Genomic DNA, 15,280 nt, shown 5'->3' with positions numbered 1-15,280 from the left:
GGGTGGGTGGAAGGGAAGAGGGCATTAGGGAGGGTGAGAAAGAAACTGTTGACATTGGTGACAGGAAATGTGCACTGGTGACATTTGTTGTACATTGAATGACTAACTCAATCATGAGCAATCTCATCTATAAAAAAAAAATAACTGTAGTATGAATAACCTTGTCACCACAGTGTTTAAATAAAAAAATTTAATATTTAAAAAATTTTGTGATATTATATAGGCAGTGTTCTTGGTGTCCCAAGACTATTACAATAATATCAAAGATCAATGATCACAGATTGTCCTAACATATATAATAATAATAATAAATTTTTGAAATATTATGAAAATTACCAAATGCCACACACAAAGTCAGTACGTGTTGTTGGGGAAATAGTGTTGATAGCGTGGGAACATAAAAATTGCCATAAACCTTCATTAAAAAAAAAAAAGAAGCAAAAGCATTGCAGCAAGGATCAAAATAAATAAATAAGTAAATAAAATAAAGGGGAAGCAAACAGTAATATTTTGTAAGTCCAATAATCTGAAGCATTACAGAATATAAACTTATACCCAGTTACAGTACTTATGCTATTACTATGAAGAGGAACTTCCTGGATTTTATAGGTTTACATTAAGATTAAACTCACTTTAAACATTTGAAGTTCAACAGCATGATCTGATTTTGATATGCACAAACATATACACAAAAAACTTGCTTACACACATGAAATTTTTAACTATATATTGTTTGGGGTTTATTCCTAGAATTATAAAATGATTCTTTATATGTTACTGAAATAATGCAAACCATCCATTTTTTTAAGTTAGGTTGTTTGTGAAGGAAATTCCATAGTGTTTGAGTCATCACTCTCCAATTGAAGAGTCAGTCCTAGCCCAGAGCTCTTACATGCAAAGCATATGCCTTAGCCCTTTGAACTACTTGCCTTTGTTGTTGTACTTTATTGGGGGAGGGGGATTAGTTCACAACTCTGTGGTGCATGGGGCTATACCAAATGATGATCTCGGGACCATGTAGAGCCAGAGAACACATGGCTTCTCCTGGTGCAGTATTGGACGACTCCCATTAGGACTCAGAAAGCCCAGCTGTGTCAGGGATAAATTCTGGGCCTACAGTAAGTGCTCCAGCCTTTTGAGTTATGTCTCTGCTATGTAAATTATGCTTTGTTACTTCTTCCTGAGTGTCTTAGGAAACTGAAACAGGTAAATTGGTGAGAAATAAGAATGTTTTGTTCAAGTTTGAGCAAATTGTATTTTACTTGGTAAAATGATCTTGAAATCATTAAGTCAGAAATTATTTCTACTAAAGTTACTTATAAACACTGAACAACACATTTTGTGGGGGCTATTCTGTAGAGTTGAAGTCCTGTGATCCCTGCATGAACATTGCTCTAATTGAAATAAATCCCCATCTTAGGGGAAAGAAACTAGTGAGGTACAAAAATTCAAAGGAGGGGCCGGAGAGATAGCATGAAGGTAAGGTGTTTGCCTTGCATGCAGAAGGGCAGTGGTACAAATCCCAGCATTCCATATAGTCCCCTGAGCCTGCCAGGAGCAATTTCTGAGCATAGAGACTGGAGGAACTTCTAAGCATTGCCGGGTGTGACCCAAAAACCAAAAAAAAAAAAAAAAAAGTTTTTTTTAAAGGAATAGTAGTGATCTCGAAATTATGTCTTTCTATATTGCTCTTCCTCACTGTCTGACTCTTAAGTATGATAAATTATGCAAGAGGAATGACAATGATCTTATTTCTGAAATATAGTCTTCTCTCTTCCCTCACGAGTACTGTAATACTTTTCAAAGTATCTGTAAGGAATTCACGGAATTAGATGCTATGCAGTTAAAATAGTAAGTGCCCCACCACTCACTATACTAGTCATGTACAAGCAAGTTTTAGTGAAAAACGTATGATCAAATGAAGTTTGAATGAGTTTTTTGGTTGTGTGGTTTTTTTTTTTTTTTTTTTGGTTTTGGTTTTGGTTTTTTGGATCACACCCAGCAGTGCTCAGGGGTTACTCCTGGCTTTGTGCTCAGAAATCGCTCCTGGCAGGCTCGGGGGACCATCTGGGATGCCAGGATTCGAACCACCGTCCTTCTGCATGCGAGGCAAACGCCCTACCTCCATGCTATCTCTCTGGCCCCAATAGCCTTGCAAGCGCCAAGGAAGGACCACGGTTCGATTCCCCAGCGGCCCATATGATCCCCCCCAAGCCAGAGGCAATTTCTGAGCACTTAGCCAGGAGTAACCCCTGAGCATCAAATGGGTGTGGCCCAAAAGAAAACCAAAAAAAAAAAAAAAGTATATCATTACCAACCAAGAAAATCCCGTGGGTTTTTTTGTTTGTTTGTTTTTTGTTTTGGTTTTTGGGCCACACCCGGCGGTGCTCAGGGGTTACTCCTGGCCGTCTGCTCAGAACTAGCTCCTGGCAGGCAGGGGGGACCATATGGGACACCGGGATTCCAACCTTTGGTCCTGGATCGGCTGCTTGCTAGGCAAACGTGGCTGTGCTATTTCTTCGGGCCTTTTTTTTTTTTTTTTTTTTTTTTTTTGAAATTCCGTGTTTAAAAAAAAAAGACTGCATTTACACACATTCTAGAATAGCTAAGTTAAGAAAATAAAAATAAAGCCTGAGTAATAATACAGTGGATCGGGTGCTTACCTTGCATGTGGCTTACCTGGGCTCGATCCTCAACATTCCATATGGTCCCCTGAGCCCACAGAAGTGATCCCTGAGTGCAGAGCTTGCACTGCTTGATGTGAACTCGAAACAAATAGGACAAAAAATACAAGACGCTAGCAAGGATGTGGAGCAGTAAAAGCTCTTAAACAGTGACAGGAGTGAATTTAGAGCACAGAGCCAGGAGTAAGCTCTGAGCATCATCAGGTATAGCCCAGAAATTTAATAATAATAATAATGATGATAATAATAATAATAATGTTAAGATCATGCTGACTGAAAAAGGCTTACACAGAATTCAGTGGGATAAAATATCAGATACTATTGCTCAGAAATTGCTCGTGGCTTGGGGGACAATATGGGATGCTGGGGAATCCAACCGAGGTCCGTCCTAGGCTAGCGTGCAAGGCAACTGGGGCTGGAGAGATAGCGTGGAGGTAGGGTGTTTGCCTTGCATGCAGAAGGACGGTGGCTTGAATCCCGGCATCCCAGATGGTCCTCCGATACACATTTTTTTTTTTTTTTGGTTTTTGGGTCACACCCAGCAACATTCAGGTCTTACTCCTGCTCTATGCTCCGAAATAGCTCCTGGCAGGCTCGGGGGCCCATATGGGATGCTGGGATTCAAACCACCAACCTACTGCGTGCAAGGCAAATGCTCTACCTCCATGCTATCTCTCCAGCTCCTACTATACACATTTTTGCAAATTTATAGAACAAAACTAATGTGAAATCAGTCAGGTTGCTGGAAGGAGAAGATTTGAATCATTTGCATCACTCTGGGGATATGATCGTAGAAGGTTTTATGCACACAATGCTCCAACACACAGTCCTTATCAGAATGTCCCTTTGTTGATGGCACTCTCTTATTGTCTTTATTTTTGTTTTGGGGCCATACTCTGTGGTGCGCAGGGCTTACTCGTGGTCTGAGATCAGGGATTACTCCTGGCAGGCATGAGGGATTGAACCCAGATTGAACAAAGCTAGGCAAGGGCCTTACCCATTATACTGCCTCTAAGATCCCTGCTGATGGAATTTTCTCTCTCTCTCTCTCTCTCTCTCTCTCTCTCTCTCTCTCTAATATTTATGATTTATAAATTGAATTGCTATAAATTACAAAGTTACAAAGTTATTCAGATTGCATTTCAGGCATACAATGAGCACCAATCTCTTCTCCAGTGTCCCCTTACATTCACCAATATCCTCAGAAAGGATAAAGACAAATACTAGATTATATGTCTTATTAGAGTATAAAGAACATAAAGAAATAAAATCAATGCACATTCAAAACAAAATAATAATGGACATTGAAGCAATTGAAGTTACCAGAGGGGATGAACGTAGGACAAAAAATCCAATGAGTGGATGTGCTTATAAGGAAAGTGTTTGATGTTACTTAAAAAAAAAAAAAAACATTTTTTAGATGACATTTGCCATATAACTGAATAACAAATACACCTTAAAGTAAAGGTCTCACTTGTGTCTAGAGACCTTAACTAGGGTTATGAGGGTGGCCTTGTCAGGGCTAAAAAAGTAGCACAGCGGTGATTATCTTACATGAGGCTAAACCAGGTTCAATTCCCAGCAACTCATATGGTCCCCAGAACCCTGCAACAAATGATCCCTGATTGCAGATTCAGGAGTTAGCCCTGTGTGTGGTTTGAAAACAACAACAACAACAAAAATGTCGTGCTCGCTTTGGCAGCACATATACTAAAATTGGAATGATACAGAGAAGATTAGCATGGCCCTTGCGCAAGGATGACACGCAAATTCGTGAAGCGTTCCATATTTAAAAAAAAATGTATATGGTCAACACTACCTGGTCTTCCAAGCATAAAGCTAGGAATAGCTCCTGAGGACTTCTGGGTGTGAATTTATATAGTGGGATTTTTTTTTTTTTTGGTTTATTTTTTGGGCCACACCCAGCGTTGCTCAGGGGTTACTCCTGGCTGTCTGCTCAGAAATAGCTCCTGGCAGGCACGGGGGACCATATGGGACACCGGGATTCCAACCAACCACCTTTGGTCCTGGATCGGCTGCTTGCAAGGCAAACGCCGCTGTGCTATCTCTCCGGGCCCTATAGTGGGATATTTATATGTCCTTCAGATTTCCCACTTTCTGGATATCAGTGATAAAATATATATTGCATCTAAGAGATATAGTATATAATTAGAACTTTTATCATTCTATATGATGAAGTGCTCTATCATCTCTCTAGGTACACTGGTGTCCTGAACAAAGGACTATTTGGGGCCCGGAGAAATAGCACAGCGGTGTTTGCCTTGCAAGCAGCCGATCCAGTACCAAAGGTGGTTGGTTCGAATCCTGGTGTCCCATGTGGTCCCCCGTGCCTGCCAGGAGCTATTTCTGAGCAGACAGCCAGGAGTAACCCCTGAGCACCTCCGGGTGTGGCCCAAAAACCAAAAAAAACCAAAGGACTATTTGTCTCATCTGTTACTGAGAAGTTGCTTCTATAATTATCACTCACTTATGCCTTTGGGTTAATCTCATTTAAATATGCTTTAGTCCACCTAAATATCTAAACTAATTGTTTTTAGTGAAATGCTATTGCTATTACTGCCAACTAAATCTTAGTGAAGTGATGATATGAAGAAGGCTGCATTTCCCACTAACATGCCTTGATTTTCTTCCACAGTTGACATGAAACTTGCCCACATATAATGCTTTAATGAGGGCTTGGGGATAATTAAAGGACGTATAATTGTAGATGCCTATTTCATTCTCATCCCCATCTGAACAGTCCAGGTAAATCCATAAAACATGACAGATGGGCAGAATGAGCAAACAATGATTATTTCTGTGTCTTCTTTCCAAGCTGTGATAATTGAGAGATAAATGCAGACATGACTATATAGACCATTATTAATTGAAATATACTCCATTATTTATATTATATCTCACTTGATCACAGTCATGGATCAGCATTATATTGAAGCTTTTTAAAAAATGTAGACTAATTACAGAATCAAGCACAAGTGCTCATGCACAAACACATGCACACAGTATCAAAAGTAAGGCTATAGTTAATCTCTTTAGATACACGTTTATTTTTTATGTTTTACACTATCAGTCTCAAACAGGGGTCTCAAACTTGTGGCCCGTGGGCCACAAACGACCCTCCGTACAACATTTTGTGGCCCTGCCCTAGAGGAATCTTTTTTTGTTTTGTTTTGTTTTAGTTGTTCAGGTCACACCCCCCCAATGTTCAAGTCTTACTACTGACTTTGCACTCAAGGATCACCCCGACTTTGCCTCCTGCGGCCCGCAGGTAAATTGAATTTGAGACCCCTGTTAGTATCTTCTCTATATAAAGACTTTATATCACAGTAAAGACCTCTTAGAACTCAATTGAATTCCTATTTATTTTCATGTAAATTTTTCTTATTGTCATTACCTTAGGTAGTATCCTATTGTGAAGGCTGATGGATATTTAATATGCATAGTTGAATTTTTACTGAGGTCTTTAGCTGTTATTGGACAACTTCTTTCTGTGTTTTTTACTTCTATCCTTTCCTGGTTTAAGAATGCCATTAACGCTTTCTTGATCTGGAGGCTAGCTTTTGCCGGCATGGGGTTTGAAGAGATCCCAGTCCCAAGGCTTTCTCCCTAGCTTGGGGGTGCTGAGAGGCTAGGCAGGCCTAGCTGGGTTTCTGGGCTACACTGAGGCAGTCACTGGCAACTTTTTTTTCCTCACTGGTCTACATTTTCAAAACCGGCTGGGGGCTAGTGCCCACGCTTACAGTATTTATTAATAGTAAGCCCTATGATTAAGGTATGTTTGAATATGCAGAACGTCCATCTTGTATATTGCCCTTTCTCATACCCCTACAAGTTCATTTCTAGCCCTTCACTCCCTCACCTCCTATCTTCATTACCCCACATTTACGCTTTTTACCTTCAACTGCACAGGCCAAATCACTGACAAAGTGGTACACCAATTTAACACCCCCAACTATTTCAAAAGACATAAAAGGGACACATATGTCTTTTGAAAATTTTATATATATTTCCTTACCAGCTATAATTCTTACTAAATATTCTCTGATACAGTGACTATTTTCCCCACTATTTGTCTGTTCTTCTCTTTGTGATCTGTTCAATAAGGAATTCTGGTAGAAGAGTCTCTCAGTTTAAAGTTTATGTTTGAACCAAGTCACGGGGAGTGTTGGACTTGTTCTAGCAGCCCTGATATGCACTAATAACGCCATGTGGCATTGTTCCTCTTTTGCATAGGCACATTAAAGTGAGAAAATACTATACATACAAACAAGTTCTTATCTAATAGTGATAGGAACACACAAATCTTGTAATGCAATGGGACCTTACACCCTGAACATTATCATAATGACCTGGTTCAGGCCTCAGAAGAATGGGCATTCTCCATTCACCCTTGAACCAGGGATGACATCTACAAAACAACCAAGGTTGTCTATAACATCACCTGGGAGCAATCCTCTACCAGGGAGGACACTATCACTGCTCTCACATTGACCTACTCAAGAGACTGCCCTTAATACCCAGAAGACTTAACAACAACAATGACCTGCTTTCAGGACAGGGCTCTTTGCATTGCTCTCTAGTTGTGAGGTGAAGCTAGAGGACACTCCACAACATCCTGACTTCGATGTAGGATATGCACAGATTCCAGGATCTTTTTGTTTGTTTGTTTTTTGGTTTTTGGGACACACCCGGCGTTGCTCAGGGGTTACTCCTGGCTGTCTGCTCAGAAATAGCTCCTGGCAGGCACGGGGGACCATATGGGGCACCAGGATTCGAACCAGCAACCTTTGGTCCTGGATTGGCTGCTTGCAAGGCAAATGCTGCTGTGCTATCTCTCCGGGCCGATTCCAGGATCTTTAACTACAGAAACCTGACACCAACAACAGCTACTGTGTGAAAAATGAAAGTGTATTGGCACTACCGACAATGACTTGGGCTGGACAACCTAGTATGCCTGGAGCCTAGAGTTGATCTTATGCCAGAAAACTTCAGGGGTAAGGTCTCCTTGTATTTAGGCCAAGGCTTTTCCTTTCCATGCCCCCCATATTTTGCTGGACCTATGCAAACAACAATTGCCACTCTACTACCATTTGTGCTCCTTTGATTCTAATCCTTAGAAAACCACTTAAACTATGAGTTTAACTTAAACTAATATGCATGTGCCTGGAACTGTTAAAAAATACTATGCCTTCAATGTTTAAGGAGTTACATAAATTTTGTGGCTTTAGATTGCTTTGTGTACTGCTAAGAAATGTTATAATGGGGCCGGAGAGATAGCATGGAGGTAAGGCGTTTGTTTGTCTTGCATGCAGAATGTCAATGGGCCAATGGTCCGAATCCCGGCATCCCCAACTTGTTCCCTGAGCCTGCCAGGAGCGATTTCTGAGCATAGAGCCTTTGTAACCCCTGAGCACTACCGGTGTGACCCCCCCCCCCAAAACAAAAAGAAATATTATAATGTACTACAATCTGGGGACTTGAAGGACAAAGTAATTGTGCATGGGTTTTGTTTTATTTTTGTTAATGGTCTTTGGCTGAAAAGTTCAAAATTAAAGTGTCAGCAAGGGGATTTCTTCTAAGAATTCTGTTTATGGGTGATTGTCTTCCCACTGTAATTTTACCTTGTCCTCTTTCTTTGCATCTTTTTTTTTTTGTTTTTTGTTTTTGTTTGTTTGTGTTTTTTTTTTGTTGTTGTTGTTCACACCCAGCAGCACTCAAGACTTACTCCTGGCTCTATGATCAGAAATTGCTCCTGGCAGGCTCAGAGGACCATATGAGATGCCGGGATTCGAACCACCAACCTTCTGCATGACAGGCAAACGCCTTACCTCCATGCTATCTCTCCGACCCTCTTTGCATCTTTGATCTCAAAATAAAAAGGGAAAAAAAGCAATGCTATTAACAGATCTTCAGAACAGAAATGAGTCAAAGGGAGAAGAACAAACACGGAATGATCCCACTTATTTGCAAGATATAGAGAAACATAGAAGGAGAATAAAGACTGAAGAGAATGAAATTAAGACATTGAAATGAAGGACAGGAGAACTGATCCTTAGTAGGAATCTTGCCACAATGCAAGGAGGAGAACTAGAGCAAGGAAGAAACTACTGTGACAATGACAGGCGAAGTGGTCACTCTGGTGAGAAATGGGTGCTAGAAAGAGGTAATGTGAAAAGGATTGCAAAAACAGGTGCCTAAAAAAAAAAAAAGATAAAGAAAAAATTGCCTGCACCGAGGCAGATTGTGGAATAGAATTTGTGACTTCAGGTTTGCAAGTTAAGTATTTTGTCCATTAAGTTATCTCCTACATTCCATTCCCTGCTCCCCACTAACTTTCCTAGGGAGAACCCTGTTCTTTCTCTGAAGGAGTAGAACTTCCACTGGAAGTACAAGTCACTGCTGTTAAGACCTGAATACTTTAGGCTCTAACTAGAGGCAAAAGACAGTAGGTGAATCCCCATCAAAATACCCAGCTGTTTTACAAACAGATGCTTCTCAGAGGGACCAGCACCTAAGGCTCTTGTCTTGCATGTGACTGATCTATGGTCAATTCCCTATACTTCATATGGCTCCCCTGAACACTACCAGGAGTAATTCTTGAGTTGAATCAGGAGTAACCCTTGAGTACTTCCAGTGTGGCCCATAAACCAAAAACATAATAAAAACAGATGCTTCCCAGAGTACAAAAGGAAACATAGAAAAAGCCTCTCATGAGATGCCCGCAGGGAGAACTCAGTTCCCATCAAAGGCTCACATTCCAGCTGACTAAAATTGGGCCATCACATATTTAACCTGTTGGTCACCCCTTTGGACAAGTCACCATACCACCTTGGTCACCAATATGAACACCTGCACCAAATGTCATACAGTACTGCAACAACAAGGATATTTCACCCTTCAGCTCAGGCACCTTGCTCATTTTCTAGCGGGTCAACCTTGCCATTGTCCATTAGCTCTCCCAGCACACAATATTGATTCTCTGCTCCTCAAAGTTCTATTTTTCTACATAGAAAAAAGCTACTCCCTGAAGTAGAACACAAGAACCAGCTATTTCCATATGGATGTGAGTCCTTCAGTTTTCAAAGAAATCAGAACAAGGTCTAGTGACACATCAGGTAAAAGTCTTAGTTTTTCCTACCCTATTGATGTTCCCTATTGCCTTACCCTGTGATACATGGCTACTCCAGCCATAAGGTCTTATGTAGGAATTGTGGATATATATGTATATATATTTTTTGTTATTGTTGTTGTTTTTGAGCCACACCCATGGCACTCAGGGGTTAACCCTGGCTCTGCACTCAGAAATCACCCCTGGCAGGCTCAGGGGACCATATGAGATGCCAGGAATCAAACCCAGGTCTGCTGAGTGTAAGGCAAACACCCTACTGCTTGCGATCGCTCTTACTCCCATATATATATATATATATATATATATATAATTTGGGGGTTTGGTGGCGCCACACCAGTATTCAGGAGCTACTCCAAGCTTGGTGATTGGGGGTTACTTCTAGTTTAGAGCATCACGTAGTGCTGGGGATTGAACCTGGAGCTCCTGCATTCAGAGCAGGGATTATAGTTTTATAAACTGATTATTTTATTGTACATACACAAGGAGCCAGCAAATTGCGTACCATCTTTATACTGTTTTCTCTTGCAGAACTACTGTGTAGTAGATTTGTGCAACACTGGAGTCAGGGAGATAGCTTTGAGAATTGGAGAATATTTTGGATAGAGATGCCCCTGGTTTGATCATCATGATACAATGTGGTCCCCTGAGTACCACTGACAGTAAATACCTAAGCACCATATCCAGATGTAGCCCCCAAGCAATGCCACATGTGATGCCAAAACAAATTATGTAGGGTTAGGAGAAAGAAATTCAATTGGAATGATATTATATATTTCATGGAAACCATAAGTCATCACTCCTTGAATTAATCCTTTGTGTTCTTTCTAACTATGTCTTGTCACTAAATCCTTCCTCCCCTTTCACATTCTCATCACTTACCTCAATGACTTACTATGAGGTATTGATCAAATATTTTCTGAATGTTCCTTATTTGTCATTCTACCATAAGCTAGTCATTAGTCCTCTTCTATCTCCTAAGTGAAAGATGAGCCTCATTTGCTCAAGTCAGAAACCTGAGTATCACTTTTCTTTGTCCCTTGAAATAAAATTATGTTTTTCATCCCCTTACTAATTTGTCAAACTCCTGTTACGATTATAATAGTCACCTAATTGCTCTATTGAAGCCTCTAGTTCTCCACTTTCTGCCTCACACCATTCTCCATAGTACTTCCAAGTAAATTAAATTTTATCATTAGCCAATCTTTTAGAAGCTATCTACTGAGTTAATATAAAATTCAAACTCCTTAATATGATAAAAAGTGCTCTTTTTACTTACATCTTGTACCTTACTCGTGTTGTTTTTTTCTTTAATTACAATGATTTTAGAATCTCTGTGTTATTCCTCTGTTGGGAGTACTTCTTATGCATTAATAAATACAAGTTTCCATATAAAAGGATGAATTTGGACTTTCAAATCATATGTGTACTTCTAATAAGGAATAAAAAGTTCAATATTGGGGCCGGCAAGATAGCCTGGAGGTAAGGCGTTTGCCTTTCATGCAGAAGGATGGTGATTTGAATCCCGGCGTCCCATATGGTCCCCTGTGCCTGCCAGGAGTGATTTCTGAGCATGGAGCCAGGAGTGACCTCTGAGCGCTGCTGGGTGTGACCCAAAAACAAACAAACAAAAAAAGTTCAATACCAGGTCACATTATGAAAGATCAAAACATTGAACACAAAACGAAGATCTCTCATAGGCAGAACACACAGATCCATAAAATAAAAATGCCACCTCTCACTATCACACCAAAGTCACACACAATGTCCCCATTACCCTCTTCTCCATCCCTGCCTGTCTTCAGACAGGCATTGTATTTCTTTCTCTATCATTGTCATGGTAGTTGATTGTGTAGTTATTTTTCTAACTGCACTTACTATTCTTTCTAGTAAGTGAAGCTATATAATTAAAGCCATACAGAGTCATGGAATCCACATGGTGATTAGTGATCATAAAAGAGAAATTGGGTTGCTACTTATAATGGAAAAAGACCACCTTGTCAGAAACCCAACTGAGGTAACTCAATAAAGACAACCAAACTGGGGCTGGAGAGATGGCATGGAGGTAGGGCATTTGCCTTATATACAGAAGGACGGTGGTTCGAATCCCAGCATCTCATATGGTCCCCCTAGCCTGCCAGGAGCAATTTCTGAGTGTAGAGCCAGGAGTAATCCCTGTATGCTGCCAGGTGTGACCCAAAAACCAAAAACCAAAATAAATAAATAAAGACAACCAAACTAACAAAGATAAGTCCATAGTGGACTTATATCATTTAGAAATCTGGGTTTAAGCATGGATCTAAATAATTAGATGTCATCTCAGTACTTGGGGTGATAAAGAAAAAAGTAATAAACAATTTATTTTTTGGGTGGGGCACACCTCATCTCAGTACTTGGGGTGATAAAGAAAAAAGTAATAAACAATTTATGTTTTGGGGTGGGGCACACCCAGCTGCACTCAGGGGTTACTCCTGGCTCTACGCTCAGAAATAGCTCCTGGCAGGCTCAGGGGACCATATGGGATGTCAGGATTCGAACCACAGTCCTTCTGCATGCAAGGCAAATGCCCTACCTCCATGCTATCTCTTTGGCCCCTGTAATAAACAATTTGAAAGTATTTATGAAGATTAACTTAGGTCTAATAATCATATATATAAGTAGAAAGAGATCATACAAGTTATGCTTGATATTATTCTGTCTCTATTCTCAACTTCAACTTTTTGAAGAGCATTAGCAATGGACAACATTTTACATTTCATCATCTTGTGATATGATAGCTGATAAGACTATGTGTTTATTCTGCTGGAACATTGATAGCCACATAAGAGAAGATATATAAATTTCTTTTTTTGTTTTTTGTTTTTCCGGGCCACACCCGTTTGATGCTCAGGGGTTACTCCTGGCTAAGCACTCAGAAATTGCCCTTGCTTGGGGGGGACCATATGGGACGCTGGGGGATCGAACCGCGGTTGTGATCTTTCCTTGGCTAGCACTTGCAAGGCAGACACCTTACCTCTAGCGCCACCTTGCCGGCCCCAGTATATGAATTTTTTATAGGTCAAATAATACCTAGAAAGATATTGGGTTTGAATTGCTTTCGCAGTATTCTACCCAAAAGAACAAATAAGCAGAAATGACAGAACTAAGACTTTAGTTCTATTAACAGGAAATTAATATAATATGGGGACTTCTTTCTTTTTTTTTTTTTGGGTTTTTGGGTCACACCCGGCGATGCTCAGGGGTTACTCCTGGCTGTCTGCTCAGAAATAGCTCCTGGCAGGCACGGGGGACCATATGGGACACCGGGATTCGAACCAACCACCTTTGGTCCTGCATTGGCTGCTTGCAAGGCAAACGCCGCTGTGCTATCTCTCTGGGCCCATATGGGGACTTCTTTCAACTCACTAAAGAAACTGAGAATGCATGCCATATAATAAACGATAAGAATTCGAATGACAGTCAAATCAGAGGAGAAATAGCAGTGAGAATAGTAGATTCATTTATCCTACTTTTAATAGGATAACTGTTGTATATCCTGCTATTCTACTTTTAACACCAAAATCAAAGGAAAGACAAAAATGCTGTCCTTAAAGACTTAAAGATAAAGAAGATATAAAAGGTGGACATATGGGGGCCAGAGAGATAGCATGGAGGTAAGGCATTTGCCTTCCATGCAAAAGGTCGGAAGTTCGAATCCCGGCATCCCATCTGGTCCCGTGAGCCTGCCAGAAGCGATTTCTCAGTGTAGAGCCAGGAGTAACCGCTGAGCACTGCCGGGTGTGAACTAAAAACCAAAAAAAAAAAAAAAAAAAAAAGTGGAATACTCTTTCCTCATTTCAGATTCCTGTGGCTACAAGGCTAGCATAAAGATTTTTTTTTTTTTTTGGTTTTTGGGCCACACCCGGCGGTGCTCAGGGGTTTCTCCTGGCTGCCTGTTCAGAAATAGCTCCTGACAGGCACGGGGACCATATGGAACACCGGGATTCCAACCAACCACCTTTGGTCCTGGATCGGCTGCTTGCAAGGCAAACACCGCTGTGCTATCTCTCCGGGCCAGGGAATAGCACACATCACAAAGAATGAGAATAAACAGTGTTGGCGGAGATGTGGAGAGAAAGGAACTCTTATCCACTGCTGGTGGGAATGCTGTCTAGTTCAACCTTTATGGAAAGCGATATGGAGATTCCTCCAAAAACTGGAAATCGAGCTCCCATACGATCCAGCTATACCACTCCTAGGAATATACCCTAGGAACACAAAAATACAATACAAAAACCCCTTCCTTACACCTATATTCACTGCAGCACTATTTACCATAGCAAGACTCTGGAAACAACCAAGATGCCCTTCAACAGACGAATGGCTAAAGAAACTGTGGTACATATACACAATGGAATATTATGCAGCTGTCAGGAGAGATGAAGTCATGAAATTTTCCTATATATGGATGTACACGGAATCTATTATGCTGAGTGAAATAAGTCAGAGAGAGAGAGAAAAACGCAGAATGGTCTCACTCATCTATGGGTTTTAAAAAAAATGAAAGTCACGCTTGTAATAATAATTTTCAGACACAAAAGAGAAAAGAGCTGGAAGTTCCAGCTCACCTCAGGAAGCTCACCACAAAGAGTGATGAGTTTAGTTAGGGAAATAACTACATTTTGAACTGTCCTAATAACGAGAATGTATGAGGAAAATGGAGAGCCTGTCTAGAGTACAGGTGGGGGTCGGGTGGGGAGAAGGGAGACTTGGGACATTGGTGATGGGAATGTTGCACTGGTGATGGGTGGTGTTCTTTACATGACTGAAACCCAAACACAATCATGTATGTAATTAAGGTGTTTAAATAAATTAAAAAAAAAGAAAAAAAAGAAATTTGAGCTTAAATGGCTTGATCAACTGTGCTGAATAAGTTAATCCCTGCATTGAAAAAAAAAAGGTTGAAAATCTAAATCAGGGGCCAGGAGAGGTAGCCTGGAGGTAAGGCATCTGCCTCGCATGCAGATGGTTGGTGGTTCGAATCCTGGCGTCCCATATGGCCCCCTGAGCATGCCAGGAGTGATTTCTGAGCGTGAAGCCAGAAGTAACCCCTGAGCACTGCCGGGTGTGACCCAAAAACCAAAAAAAAAAAAAAATACAATTCAGAAGGTTGGTGGTTCGAATCCCAGCATCCCACATGGTCCCCGGAGCCTACCAGGAGTGATTTTCTGAGCATAGAGCCAGGAGTAATCCCTGAGTGCTGCCGGGTGTGACTCAAAAGAACCACAAAAAAAAAAAAAAAAAAATCAAAATCAGGCAAAATTAGTGTTTTTGGTTTTTTTTTTTTTTTTTTTTGGGTCACACCCGGTAATGCTCAGGGGTTACTCCTGGCTATGTGCTCAGAAGTTGCTCCTGGCTTGGGGGACCATATGGGACACCGGGGGATCGAACCGCGGTCCGTCCAAGGCTA

The 15,280-nt window shown here is 40.9% G+C and overlaps 1 protein-coding gene and 1 non-coding gene across 4 annotated transcripts in view; one reads left to right on the top strand and one right to left on the bottom strand.

The window, feature by feature from the left end:
- SLC25A12 (solute carrier family 25 member 12) overlaps positions 1–15,280 on the bottom strand; it is a 225,189-nt gene that overhangs the window by 112,516 nt on the left and 97,393 nt on the right. The gene's annotated exons all lie outside the window — the stretch shown is intronic.
- Positions 4,371–4,477, top strand: LOC126010525 (U6 spliceosomal RNA). Its single transcript, XR_007496550.1, has one exon. It is a non-coding gene; the product is annotated as a U6 spliceosomal RNA (small nuclear RNA).

This window comes from Suncus etruscus, chromosome 5 (assembly GCF_024139225.1).
Source record: "Suncus etruscus isolate mSunEtr1 chromosome 5, mSunEtr1.pri.cur, whole genome shotgun sequence".
NCBI lineage: Eukaryota > Metazoa > Chordata > Mammalia > Eulipotyphla > Soricidae > Suncus > Suncus etruscus.
Note: the sequence above shows the minus strand (reverse complement) of the source record. Positions and strands in the feature narration are given on the sequence as shown.